This window comes from Capricornis sumatraensis, chromosome X, assembly GCF_032405125.1.
Source record: "Capricornis sumatraensis isolate serow.1 chromosome X, serow.2, whole genome shotgun sequence".
Lineage (NCBI taxonomy): Eukaryota > Metazoa > Chordata > Mammalia > Artiodactyla > Bovidae > Capricornis > Capricornis sumatraensis.
In genome coordinates, this window is record NC_091092.1 from 131,828,861 (window position 1) to 131,844,021 (window position 15,161).

The 15,161-nt window shown below is 41.2% G+C and overlaps 1 pseudogene; it reads right to left on the reverse strand.

Moving 5' to 3' along the window:
• Positions 1–5,779: 5,779 nt before the first annotated feature.
• Positions 5,780–14,936, reverse strand: LOC138071294 (carbonic anhydrase 5B, mitochondrial-like; annotated as a pseudogene).
• Positions 14,937–15,161: the final 225 nt, after the last annotated feature.

Genomic DNA, 15,161 nt, shown 5'->3' on the forward strand with positions numbered 1-15,161 from the left:
AATCCATGATTTTCTGCTAGTGAGCTAGAGGTACTTATAAGTGAATCACTCACATGCTTTTACTGGTATATCAACATGTTGATTAATTAAATCCAATTTCTTAGACTTCGAATATGTTTCTTTCAGGCACCAAGAGGTAAAGGATTTCATTGGTCAGTTAATATTGGAGATTAGCATATATCAGTGGTGCTCAACCAGGGTTGAGTTTGCAGTGGACATTGAACAAGGTCTGCAGACATTTTTGGTTGTCAGTACTTGGGGGTATTACTGGCATCCAGTGAGTAGAGGCCAGGGATGCTGCTAAACATCCTACAGTGCACAGGACAGCCTCCCATAATGTTACTGTTGGTATATTTATTGGGACCACATAAAATTAATGGAAAACAAACAATTTATCAAGAATAACCATTTAAGGAGAAGTGACATCAAAGGTGTCTTTATGATGTATTCCTATTCAATAAAATGGCATGGATTGTATAGTTCAAGTTTTTTTGGGTGCCTTAGGAATGTTTTACAGTTGTTTTGGTTAACATTTTATGTTAAATTCATTGCAAGGTATTTTAGTTTTTTAGTTTGCATTGTAAGTAGGGTTCTTCCTTCCATTATGTCTTCTGTGATTTTATATGTCAAAGGAGTTGACTTCTATAAATTAATAATGGCATTCCACTAATTTTGTAATTTCATTTATATTTTTTGATCTAACTTTATTGGCTACTAGCAGAATTTAATTCAATTCAATATTTAGTATGCTAATAATAGTGTCATTAGTAGATATCCTTTCCACATTAGGCATACTATTTACTTTTTAGCTGATATTAATCTACTTTATTAGGTTAGGGAGTTCTTTCATTTCTGTTTTATTTTTAAAACAATAGATGGTGACTTTGTGGAATGTGTTCTTGGAATCTCCAAATATATGTCCAAACTGAGACAAGGTGTTAGCATATTTTTTTTTAATGTAGAAGCATTATAAGATGTTAAAAAGTGATATCAAAGTTTGAGCCCAGCCTTGTGTTAAAGAGGCAGACTAGAATTTCTTAATATAGAAATGTAAGAAGAACATACCTGTTCATGATCTACCTCTTATGGGCTGCTTCCAGATGACAGATTCTGAGAGTAGCAGGTTAGTCAGGGACCTTGAATAGGTCCCGTAATCCAGGCAGGTGAGCATCAGGCAGGAAGAATCAAATAATCCACAAGGGCATCTCTTTGTGGTGAAAACCACTCAGGAACTGGATGATGAGGTGATGGTACCAGGGGAATCTAGGGAACCAGCAGTGGTCCAGAGGAGCTCCAGTTACCTCCAGACACCTTAGGACAGCATCATGCCCATGCTTTGCTCCTGTAATTAACTACGAATCTCTCTTTTTAAAGTTTAGATATAACTGACTTAAAAAAAATTGAGACATAACTGACATTTGTATAGTCCTCAGTGGGAGGCGTTAGGTGGTAGCTGGTGCATAAATAAGAAGGCCTCTCTTTTTCAAGAGAGACTAATGGAATTTTCATTTCTAAAATGCAATGTAAATTAATCTTTGGGGTGGACAGAGGTATCCACCCTGAAAGATGTGGGCAATTGTTCTGTAAAGCTGGACAAACCAAGTTTCTATCAAACTTTTCTCTGCTTCCCACCTGTGGGAGGGTAGCTAGACTCCAGAAGGCTGCCCTGAGGGTTTGCACAAGGACTGAGAAGGAGCAGGGGTTGGGGCCGAGAAGGGGACTTGTTCTGTTCCCGAGTCCCTGAGTGCTCAGTGGCATGGCAGCCAAAGCAGAGCCCTTCTGTCCCCTGCAGAGTGTCCCAGGGCCAGGGGCTCTCTCAACAGAAGCGTCATAAATGGCAAGTTGTCTTAAGGGGAGACTTTCAAAGAGAACCTCAGTTGCACTGAGGTGAGTTACATTTCCCAATTCAAAGTGCCCTGTTATTGTCTCCACTCAGAGATTGAAACATAAAGCATATCTCAAGTGATTTAGAGGGGAAAAACTACTTTGTGCTTAATTGATGGCAAAATACCAGTTTCTGTAGCTCCTTATGATGTTTGCCTAACTAAAGAACAATGAATGAGAAAATATTAAAAACAACTGACATCTCACTCTAGAATTGTAACAGAATGTAAATTAAAATCAGATTGGTGATTACCTAAAAGCAATCCACAGTACTGGAACTGCAATTAAATTGATAATTTATTTTTTTTTACATTTTATATTGTGTTTATTTTTTTAAACTTTTTATTTTGTATTGGAGTATAGCCAATTAACAATGTGATAGTTTCAGGTGCACATCAAAGGGACTCAGCCATACAATTTAGAATGTTATAAACGTCACTGAATGAAAGTAGACAAAACAAATGAGCAGGCTGTTTGTTGATAGGCTGGAACCCATAGTCTGGGAAAAGGAAAAGGTGTCCTTTTACTCCATCAGCTTCCCTCTCTGGGTCTCACTGGTGCTTGGCACACAAGGGATCTGGAGGAGGAAGCTCTCAGGGCAAACCAGAGCACAGTAAGGCACAGCTTTCAGTTCAGGCCCCTGAGTCCTGAGAAGCCTTAGTGCAATAACCATGTTTTCCGGTTTCTATATTTTATGCTTTGAAAGCTGAGGTCTTGCTAATGCTAGAGGGATCCCCTCTCCCAGAGTTAGTCAATTGCTAGAGAGAACAACAGGGAGCACACCTTTCATATGCAAACCAGCCAATCAGACCCGAACTACTTCCTTTTGGGGGTTCTTACACTATAAGTCACTATTCTTTGCCCTAATAACCCCAGGGCCACATACCAGACAACTAGGGAAAGCCTCTATGCCCAGAGCCTGCTGAAATTATCCAAAGTGGCCAATCCTAAACCTGCTTATGTTGTCTTACCCATTCCTTCCCATGGAAACCACAACAGAGGTTCTGTCCATGTATTCCCCTGCTCTCTATGCCTCCTGACCACCCCTGGAGATTCCCCATGTGTCCCCACATGGCATACTATGTCTCTCCTTTTTAGGTATTTGTGAGTATAATAAAATTCTTCCTCCATGATAGCCACAGTCTGTGTGTTTTACCATACCTGATTAAAATAAAACCTGGGTGCCCTTTAAACACTCAGGATCCACAGTGGACTAAGGCAGGGAGCTTGCAGGAGGCCTGCACCTGTGGAACCTGTAGGAGCTCAGAGATCCTGTGTAGAGTATGGTCCGTAGAGCTCCAATCCAGTTCTCTAGTTGCTGAGTGACCTGCCAGGAAAGCACTTAAACTTCACTGAGCTTTACTTTCTTCATCTAAAACATGGAGATGAGGGTCTGCCAGAGAGCCTTCTCTGGGAGATAAACGAAGCACTCAGCAACTGTCGTAAATGTTAGTTCCCTTCCTGATCATTTCTCATAGTTGTTTGCCTTTATCTTTTTACTCCATTTAAAATATATTCTTAACAAATTTCACACTTTAACTGGTATTTATTATTATCCCCTTTTATCCTTTTATACCAGTGCCTAAAAATAGAAATATATAATGCAAACCACAGAGGTAATTTTAAAGTTTCCAGAAGTCGTACTAAAAAAGTTAAAAAAGAAACAAAACACAGGTGAACTTAATTTTAATACATACAGCACAAGTGAATTTGTATGCTAAATTTTCATCAGAAATACTTGATTTGTTTATTTTACACTTGAGTTGTATATTTTACACTTGAAAATGTATATAACATACCCAAGCTGTTCCAGACATTTTCAAGTTTTCCAATAACTGAATTGTCAGTTCCTAAATTTAAATGACAATTGATTAAAATAAAATTTAAAATTCATGTCCTCACAGTAGCTACATTTTAAGTGCACAACAGCCATATATGACCTGTGGCTACCATACTGGACAGCCTAGTTTTATACCATTTGAAATATATTCTTAATCTTTTAACCACTGTTTATCATACCAATGTATTGATCCCCATATTCTTAAAGTAAATAACAATATTCTAATGTTCTATCTTTTCATTCTAGAATGCAACACATCATTTAAACTTGGTAAGATTTTTTTACCTTTAAAAATATTCCTACCATAGCCAAACCATCTTCTTCCAGTTGCTGCGCCCTCAAAACTTTCAAATTGGATTGCATTCTGATATACCAAGTGCAGCTGAAACACCATTAAACGAATTAGTGCCTGATCATATAGGATCACTCCAAAATAAGTTGGTGGCCTTATTCAGCCTCTACTATTTAAACATGTTTCCTCACCTAAAATAAAGCCACTGGTAAAAACATGACAGTCTGGTGCAAAATGAGATAGAAACAAAGAATAGGAAGAAACCTATGCAATTAATTATGCAATTAATGGAGCAGCAATTAATATTACTTTGAATAAAGGATTTATCTGGGGAGAAACATTTTAAAAATTTTATAGTAAAATGAGTAACATTTCAGTGAGGGATCAATATTTATTCATTCTCATCTTGATCTGCAGGAAATACTAAAATCCAAAATCCATTTGCCTCAAAAGGAGAGAAGATGCTTGTCTTGAGAGAAACAGATTCTTCCTATGGGAATTAAGACAGGAATTGCAGACATATTCCTTTTTTGAGGCATAACCAGTTGAAATGTGTTTCTATTTTTAATGTAACATTTAAAATTAAATTAGCAGAAAAGTTGTAAGAAGAAAATTTTTTTTCTTACATGCTTCCTATTTTTCCCTACAAATTATTCGTTGTCCATCATTCATGAACTTTCTGGCATTGCCACCCCAGAGACTCCCAAGTGAGACACCACAAGATCACGGCTAACTTTGCCTTCTTCTCATTTGAAGAAGACTCCAAGTTCTTTTATTTTTATTTTTTGCTTTTATTTTTAAAATGATTGTTAAAACTTGCTTTCTCTCCTTTGATTGCCACAGGCTCCCATCATCTCCCATGTAGATTAATCTTGTACTGTTGCCTGGGTTAACCTCAAAAAAAATAAAGCAACTGACCAATTATTTACATGATATCATGTTATACCATTCTCTTGTTTAAAAATAACCAGTGTTATTTTTAGGCAGTCAGAAGACTGCCTTCCATCTACCCTCTTAATCTCCAGTGGTCACCATTCTTCCTGCTTCTCCCCACAGCATACCCTCTCATGTTGGCCACAGTGGGTTTTGGACACTTTCTTAACATCTGTTTCTGCACATGATTTTCCTTCAGTCTGGAATGCCCTTCTAATCCTCTTGGCACATGCTATTCATCCTTCAATACCCAACACAAATGTCCCCTCCTTAGTGAAATCACCATACACTCCTCTGAACAGTCTCTATCACACCCTCATCTGTGGTCCCACAGTATTTTTAGAAACTCTTTTTCAAATCATATTTGCTGTATAATTCTAATTTACTATATGTTTCTCTCACTAGTCTTTGAATTCTGGGAGGCCAAGAATCGAGTTGTTATTTCTAGCACTTAGTGCCATGTCTGGCACATGATTGGCACTTAGTAAATGTTGAATTAATAAATAAATCAATGAATGACAAAATACATACATGTTGCTGGGTGACCAAATCTTTTTCTTGCCTGACTAGCTTTTTGTTCTGTACAGTTGACCTTTGAATAACGCAGAGGTTAGGGGTGCCAGCCACCTCACAGTTGAAAATCAGCATATTTAATTTTACAGTTGGTTTTCCTCATCCTTGGTTCCACATCTGTAGATTCAACCAACAACGGATGGTATAGTACTGTAGTATGCATTTTTTAAAAAACCCATGCATAAATCTGACTAAGTAGTATTGCTATTTAATATAAATTTTATTTGTCAAGTCAGTTAGCAGGGGATTACCACATATTCAACACACACAGGAAATAAATTTCTAGCAAAGTTTAAACTTCATGCCCTATCTTCTACATCAGTAATACAATCTATACACAGAGATATATGTATTAACAGAAAATACTATTTATTCTAGTAGATGGAAACATGAATAAAAATGAGAAGAGACACTTATCATACACTCAGAGAAGTCTACGGAGGATCCAGTAATCCTGCTTCTGGGTATATACTCAAAAGAATTGAAAACAGCATCTTGAAAAGATATTTGTACACCCATGTTCATAGCAGCATTATTTACAAAAGGCAGCTGCCACGAATAGATGAAGAGATAAACAAAATGTGGTATATACAGCTGACCCTTAAACATCATGGGTTTGAACAGCACAGGTCCACTTATACTTGGATTTTTTTTTTCCTTAAGTAAATATGCCAGTACTACATAATCTGCAGCTGCGTGGCTCTGCAGATACAGAGGAACTGCAGATATGGAGGGCTGGCTTTAAGGTACATTTGGATTCTCACTTTTGTAGAGGGTTGGTGCTCCTCTGTGTTGTCTAAGGATTAACTGTACATACAGTGGAATATTATTTCTCTTTAAAAGGAATGAAATTCTTATACACATTACAATATGAATGAACCTTGAAACATTATGCTCAATGAAATCATCCACTCATTAAAAGACAAATACTATATGATTCCACTTAAATGAGGCACCCAATAGTCAAAATTCATAGAAACAGAAGTAAAATGTTCATTGCCAAGGGCTGGAGGAGTGGGGGGTGGGGAATAAGCAGTTATTATTTAATAGGTACAGAGTTATAAGGATGGATGGTGGTGATGGTCATACAACAGTGTGACTGTAGTTAATACTACTGAACTGTACACTTAAAAAAAAAAGCTAAGATGGTAAATTTCATGTTATGTGTATTTCACAATGAAAAAAAGAAGTAAGTCCAATGAGTCCCATACCACTGCTACCAAGAGACTTCTGTGTGATGTGGCCTGTGCTGACATGAAGCTGTCCCTTTAACTCCAGATGAGACCACGGCTCTGGCTCTCACCGATTTATCTGCAGAATCTTCAGATTCCACGAGGAAAGAGTACCCGTTATTCCAGACGTGGAGGCAGGTGGTCGGGTCATAAGAGATGGTGAGCGGCTGTAAGCCAGGATCGTAGAAACTGTCCATCCAGCGGATGTTGATGGGCGACTGGCGCTCACCCGCCGGGGCCAGGTCCACTTTCTCCCAGAGGGGGTGCACCATGGGACTGTCATCGAGAGGCCCACTAGCTGGAATCCTCACTGTGGGGATCATATGGGCCCACGTAGGCGTGTCCTCTGAGTTCACCTCTTATGGGAGCCAGCTGTGAGGATTAGGCAGACATCCTGCAAAGCCTGGCCAGACGTTACCATTGCTAAGGTCCCTGGAGTTCTGTCTGTCACATGCGTAGCTATGACACTGTAAGTTCAGGGGTACATGCACACTCTGTCTCACACGGCATCACCAGTGCTGATTTTTCTACCAGACTCAAGCGCCAGGTCTTTGTGGCAAGTCTCTGATAAATCTCAACAAATTTCTTATAATAAAGAGAGCTCTTCACTTTCACTTTTCACTTCTATGCATTGGAGAAGGAAATGGCAACCCACTCCAGTGTTCTTGCCTGGAGAATCCCAGGGACGGGGGTAACCCCAGTGAGCTGCCGTCTATGGGGTCACACAGAGTCGGACACGACTGAAGTGACTTAGCAGCATGCACATGTGATAGACAGACTCCATGTGTATAATTCAGGTTGTCCAGGTCTCTGCCCTTTAGAAGCAGCATGGATGGGCAGAACCAAGACCAACAGGAAAACCAGACAAAATATGAATTGAGATAAATCATGACCAATGCCCCTCTGTACCTCATCCCACCGCTGAGAACGAGCCTGAGGATTTGAGAAAGTGACAAGGCAGCTGCTGCCCAGTCAAACCCCTCTGTGCATGGCAGGGTCACTGGTACTCCACTTGTCAGAAAAAAAACAAGCTTGCCTCCGGTTTCCTCTTACACGGGAGATGGTTCTCTTCCTGAGATAGCTGCCCCAAGCGGGATCCTACAAGTGGCCCACAGTATAGACAAAGAGCGTGCCAAGGCAGTTTCTAGACTAGTGGTTCTCACAGGAGGGAGCTATGGGGACCCCAGGAGACATTTGGCAATGTCTGGAGACACTTTTCAGTTGTCCAACTAGAGGAGGGTGCTACTGCCATCTAGTGGGTAGAGGCCAGAGATGCAGCTAAACATCCTCCACAGTAGCAGGACGGGCTTTCACAAGAATTACATGCCCCCAAATATCAGTAATGCCAAAGTTGAGAAAGCTTGGTCTAGAGCCAAAAGCAATAGGCAAACTCAGGGTATTCCCTTTTTTCTGCTCAGCTTTTCACATACTGCAGATCATCTCTTCTCCAGAGAGGTCTGAACCCAACGTTTTGGGTTTTCTCCCTCAGTATAAAGTAACTTCTGAAGAACAAGAACTTACTTGAGCGCAGGAGAACTTTCTGTTTCAGAAATCTAAAGTGAAAAATGGAGGGAACTGGCACCATATAATCATATTATTATTGGATTGGAATGCAGATTCTTTGCAGGCAGGAGCCATGTCTTCCTCCCCCCTGTAGCTCCTAATTTGATAAATGCCCTTTAATCTGAGCATGGATTATCCAAATGCTATTGTTGGGTTAAAAAGCTGTATTTGGTAGGTTTTTAGTTTGGTATTTTAAAGCTTTCAGAAACCCCCAGAACAGGCCTGAGTCAGTCTTAAAGCTGACCGCCAGCAGAGGCCTGACATCATTTCCCCTCTGAGATGCCCAGAGGGAGGCTGAGGCTTTGAGCATTTACACCCTTCAAAACCAGCTGGTGAGGGTCTGTCTCCCATGGAGACTAGGGAAGACAGGAATGATGAGCAGATGCCTAAGACGATGCCCTGTTTCATCTTTAATTGGCCACCACTTTGTTCAAGAAATGCCTAGAATCTTCTCCCTCACCCACAGAAACAGCAGCCTGAGGAAACCAGGCCTGTTGCTTCAGTGGCTCTTTTATGGTCGTAACACTCCTATCAATTCACGCCCTTCAGTTCCCAAGTTTAGCTTCCAGGCTTTCTCCCACTCACCTCCTCCTTTAGGAACCCAGACCACCCCCCACAACTATCAGAGAACCTTTGGTCACCGTCTTCTTAGTGAAGCCAGCTTTTGCCCAGGGCTTGTTTTACTAAAGATAAATTCACATTTTTGTTCTCTTCTCTCTTCCTGCATTCTAACAAAGTAAAAGTTAAAATTATTTCTTGGTAATTGCTCAGACTTTCCCTCCAAGCAGGAAGGTGATTATATGCGCTAATGGAGCCTGTGTTTCCAGCTTCTTCTGTGGGGAAAATGAAATAAACAGAGCTAGTGATTCCGTCAACCAGGGTTTAAGGGGTGACACCACACTGTCATTAGGAACAGTTCACTAATGTGCTAAGAGCAACACAATCCCTCTAGATCCCATAGTGAAGATGTGCTCGCCTTTAGTCCTTGTGTCCCTGACTGGTCCTGGCTTTGCTTGACTTTGTGCTTGTACTACCTTTGGCTCCTGCCTCTGAGGTGTCCGTCTTTCAGCATCATGCCTGCCTTAGCCCCTTTATTCCTATTCCTCCTCAGAAATCAACTTCCCCTCATTCAGTTCAGGTTTGGCTCCTATTTTTGGCTTCTCACCTCTTCAGCAAGTGTCATTTCCATACCTCTCTGATTATCCTCTTAAACAATCCTCTCTTATTAATCATTGCATTCTGGTCTTTTCCTTCCAAACGTTTATTACACAGGTATAATGATAATTATATGCATGTATGCATACTTATCTGCTGCCCCTCTAGTTCCCCGCTAGCTGGCTTTTAATCACTGCTTGTGGACTAAATGTACAAAATAAAGACCATTCTGGGAAGGGTTTGAGAGGGTAAGAGGCAGGAAGGCTAGGGCCCCCAAAACGGAGGAAATAGGCTGCAAGTGTCATTTTTTCTCTCTCTAAAGCAGCAGGAAGAAACAAACTACAAGTCAGATGTTTTTCCCTTCTCTATACAAAATTAAAAGGTGGTTTCCTTTAAAATTCTGTGTTGCCATGACAACACCTGTTTCCACCAGAACTTAACTTTTCTCAAACCTTGAGCTAAGCAAACAATGTGTTTTTCTTATGGAAATGTTTTTCTTAAGCTATGTTAATGAACTATGTATTTATCTTAGACTCCCTCTTTCTTCAGGTCTATTCTGCTTAAGACTCAGAACCCACTTGACAAACCAGTATGTTTTACTCATGCAAATGTTCTCTTAAGCTGTGTTAATAAGACTATGTATTTACTTGGAAACCTGCCTTTCGTCAAGATTCATGTCAGTCGTTTTAAGGCCTGGGATGACTCACCTTGTGCCAGTGCTATCTCAAAATGGATGCTGTGGGTGATGTGCCTGATGCCACTCAGTTTTGAGACATTTCCTTTCTCTATTAGCAGCCTGCTAGTAAGTATATAACTTCCTGCTAAAGACTAGCAGCGGGGCACTCTTTCTGCCCCTTTCTGATGTCTCCGTCAGAAGCTTTCTCTATCTCCTTTATACGTTAATAAAACTTTATTACACAAAAGCTCTGAGCAGTCAAGCCTCGTCACTGGCTCTGGATTAAATTCGTCTCCTCTGGAGGCCAAGAATCCTGGCGTCTTTCAAGGCTCAGCAACAACCTTTCAGGTTCATTCCTGTCTTACCTTTATTTCCTTTCACTCTGCTGAGCACATTGTTTTTTCCTTAAGGATCTTTGAGGTTTCTCTCTTCTTTGCCCAGCCCATGACCACCAGCCTAGTTTACGCCCCTACACCATACACTTTTCCTCGAAGAAAAGTCCTTTTGCTCACTTTTCCTCCTCTGTTACTGTTAGGAGAAGCACACTGATTGAAACTGCCCACCCTGGCCAGGCACCATAGTAACCATTTGCATAAGGTGTTTTATGACAGGAGATGCTGATAAGAAATACGGAACTAATAAGCCACCACCAACCGGAAGAATTCGGGAAAGGTTGAAAGGAAACACTGGGTGTCCGTCCACTTTCCAGAATCCCTCTCGCTAGCATCCATCTTGGCTGAGCGATGTGTGCGCCACCAGGAAAGACTCTGAATTAGAATGATTGGCCAAAGACCACCAGGAAACTAATCCCATCACCATAAAACCTGAGACTGCGAGCCACGCGGCAGAGCAGTTTTCCTGGGTTCCATTACCCTTATTGCTCTCCACCCAGGTGCCCTTTCCCAATAAAATCTCTTGCTTTGTCAGCACGTGTCTCCTCGGACAGTTCTTTTCTATGTGTTAGACAAGAGCCCAGTTTCAGGCCCTGGAAGGGGTCCCCTTTCCTGCAACATTACTACCCTCTACTATGTTTTGCCATCCATCAATTTTCCTAAATTACCACCTTTATTATGTTGTTCCCATGTTAAAGACTATGTGAAGTTCAAACTTCTGTGTCCAGGCACCAAGGTTTTCATATTAGGAACCCACCATGCCCATCTAATTTTATTTCTCATCCTTCCCAAACTCTGGTCTTGCCACGCTATTCCAGAACCTTGCCAGGTTACTCCCATTGGTCAGTCAGTGAGATGTGCTGAAAATGTAGGGTATAGGATACCCCACTGGGCTTTGAAGACTTACTCATGTAAACTACCTCACTAATAATTTTTATATTGATTACATGTTACAGTGATAATATTTTGGATATATTGAGTATATTATGCACATGTGTGCATGATCAGTTGTGTCTCTTTGCGACACCATGGACTGAAGGCCCACCATACACCTCTGTCCATGGAATTTCCATGCAAGAATACTAGAGTGGGTTGCCATTTACTGCCCCAGAAGGTTCTTTCCTGGGACCAAACTTGCATCTCTTGTGGCTCCTACATTGGCAGGCAGATTCTTTACCACTGTGCCACCTCAGCATTTGACCTGTTTCTTTATCCCTCACTTAGTGTGACTATTAAATAAGAAGAGTACATGTGGCTTGCATTATATATCTTTTGGACATCACTGCTCTATACCGTCATTAACCTTTTCTCCTGTGCCTTGCCCTGTACTGTCCTTTTTCTTGAGATGTGCTATTTCCTCATCAAATTGAACACCATCCTAGCAGGCCTAGGTCTACTGCAGTGAGGGTATACACAGGGACCCTCCATGTGACTTTGTTGAGGATGGTCACAGAATCACAGACTGCCTTGTTAGAGCATCAGGGCTGTAAGAGGCACTTTGACGCTGAGCCCAGGTAACCACAGCATCACATGCAGTTACCTACAGCAGACGAAGGCCCATGTTTCCTGGTGGTCAGTTTAGGGCTTTTTGCTAGTGCTCTGTAGCTGCAGATACCCCTGAGGCTGTTAATTAAATCCAAAAGGTTCTTAATGCATCCATTGTATCTCAAGATAATTTGAAAGTTAATGGAAAACAATATAGTCTGGGTATCCCAGCCCATATTATCAGGGGAATAATGGAATTCTTTGTGAAGACACTGCAAAACAAGCTTTTCTCCAGGCTTTATTAGTGTTCTTCGAAATTAGAGAAATAATAGAACAGTTTTCTAACATAGTTCAGTTATAAAATAGACCAGTCCTGTCAAATAGAAGTTTCTCTGCTAATGGAAATTTCCACAGGTGGCCATACAATCTGAATACATTATTTACATGTAAATACATACATGTGGCTAATAGCTACATTTTATACATTGCTATTCTATTCCAATTTGTTTTAAAAATAAATGTTCCTCTTCTGTCTAAAACTAGGGAGATCACAAATGTTAAGAATCAATAGAACAGTAACAAATCTGTACCATTTCCATTCTAGATTATATTTTTTATATTTCATTAAATTAAAAATTAGTATTATTAAACCTATTTCCCAATGGTCTAAGATCTCATACCTAAATGTTTTTTGTCAGACAAAAAATTAGGCTAAATTTCACTAGATGATACATGAAATGTAATTGATTTTCTTTTCATTTTGGGTAATTGGTGCAGGCTTTTAGCTTTATTTTATCATATGACCAGTCTGCAGGGTTAGGACTGTGAATATTTACTGTCTGTAGCTTGAGAGCACAGCAAATAGCAGTTTGAGCTGACACCAGTGATTCCCTGGGGCTGATGGGGAATGAAGGTAGAGCATGGGGCACAGGCCCCAGTGAAATGCTGCTTCTCGATCTGCCATCACCCTCCTCCTCAGTCAGTCCTCGCTGTGCTCCCCAGATCCTAAAAATGGTCAGACATCTGAGGGGGCTGCTGAGCATATGACATGATGATGGTGGTGATGACGTGACAACTGTGGTACTGGAGGTAGCTGCCAGCACTGAGTTCTCACTGTGTGGGAGGCGCTCGCTAACAACTTTGAACATTAACTAACCCCTAGTGGTCTTGGGTCACAAGGGTATTGGGCCTTCCTCTGGGGTACTAAGCTTCCAGAATCCACGAGTATTGTCTTCCTAACCAAATGATGAGGGACTAGGATATCCAAACAGGACATGCTCAGTGGCCCAGGGCACCAAAGACCAATATTCTCCTGGGTGAAACAAGGAGGGACAGTGTAATATGTGAAAACTACAATCAAACAGTGAGTCTCACCTGTTTCCTCTAGTAAGTAACAAATAAGAACATTTCATCTGATGTGGGAAATTAACCAAAAGAAGTCCCCCTGGGACTTCCCTGGTGGTCCATTGGCTAAGATCTTGCATTTCCAATTTCCAACTAGATCCCACATGCTGTTCAAAAAGGACCCCGTGTGTTGCAACCAAAGATTCCGAGTGCTGCAACTAAAACCCAAATAAATAAAAATAAATATAAAAAATGTTTATTGAAAAACAGACAGAATACCCCACCTACCTAAGCCACTACTTTTGGGGTTTTGTCAGCACTAAAAGGAGCAAACTGTCCTAAAGACATGAGCATACTTGATTTACTTTCATCATTGTGTAAATAGAAAAAGGAAATACTTTCTGTAAATATAAACAAACAAGAAAATAAGGAATACCCTCACACACAAGATTTAGTAACTAGATAAATATGACTACTTTTTTCCATTTTTAGCCTTAGACTGCAAAGTACCAGTGTTGAGAAGAAGCCATTCTGGGGAGGATGTGGGCTTGCTGGTAGGAAGCCACACCCAGCAACCAGAAATTTATTATGACTCAGGCCAGTTCAGTTTAATGAGAACACAGTTAGTGATGGAAGAAACAAAATAAACTTAGAATAAAAATATATATATGAAGCAGTTTCAAGGCAATGGATTTAGCTAGACTGGCATTCTCATAAATTCCTTTTTTAATGTGCAAATAAGGTCAGAGAGAATAAACCCAAGGGAGAAAAGTTGAGAAACCTACAATATGGAAGCAAACCAACATTGGAAAACTGTGTGAATTCACTGTGAATGGTGGAAAATATAGAAAATAACTATTTGGCAGATACACTTAACCAGTGCATTAAACTCATGTCTCCACCATCACACACATTATCCTCTCCTATCATCCCAGGGGTTCTGTGCCAGTGTCCCTTTGCCTCCAGGGGACCTTTAGGGAGGTCTTGAGACAGTCAGGGATGCCATGCAACATCTGCAGCGCACAGTCCAGCCCCAACAGCACAGAATGAGCCACCCCCATGGCAGCAGTGCCGTGGAGTCAGGGAAGACCATCTGCCACCTCCCCTGATCTGCGGGGTCACAGCGAAGCACACATGGGCCAGGTGGTCAGCTACAAGTAACTCTTCTGCAATTTCTAATGAGAGATGGAACGTTCCAGACTACATCATCATGATGTGTACCTCAGACTTAGGTCAGCTGTAGCTCAATAAAGTTAGGGAAGAAACTTCTCATATTTTAACAAACAGAGAAATAATGGGGTATTCTCCTCAAGGCATCTAATCCCAGTCTGGAATGCCACTGACATCAGAGCTGCACACACTCAACACACGTGACTCTTAGGAGACAACCAGGCTTCCGCTCTGTCCAGGCAGCCGTGTACTCACAGACTCGGTTCCGGGATTTGTAAGTGCAGGTGTAGAGGCTGCAAGGCCTTGCAGGCGTGGACCTCGGAATCTGGAACCTTCTCCACAGTGTCTTGCATGGAGAGGCTTGAAGAATGACCCTCAGGTAACTCATCACCACCATCTTTAGCTTAAAATCTTGATCAGCTCTCCAGTAGCTTGCAGAAACCTAATAACCTAGAGGCAGGACAGAAGAGGCAAAGCCATAAACAACAGAGGTCCCGATCATGTGGAAAACATCGTTCAGATTGTTTGTATGGGGAAGGGGGAGGTAAATATGGTAGGAGTGGAGTAACCCAGGAGGAGGGTGGTAGGAGATGAGGCCCAGAGGCAGTGGATGCTGTATCAA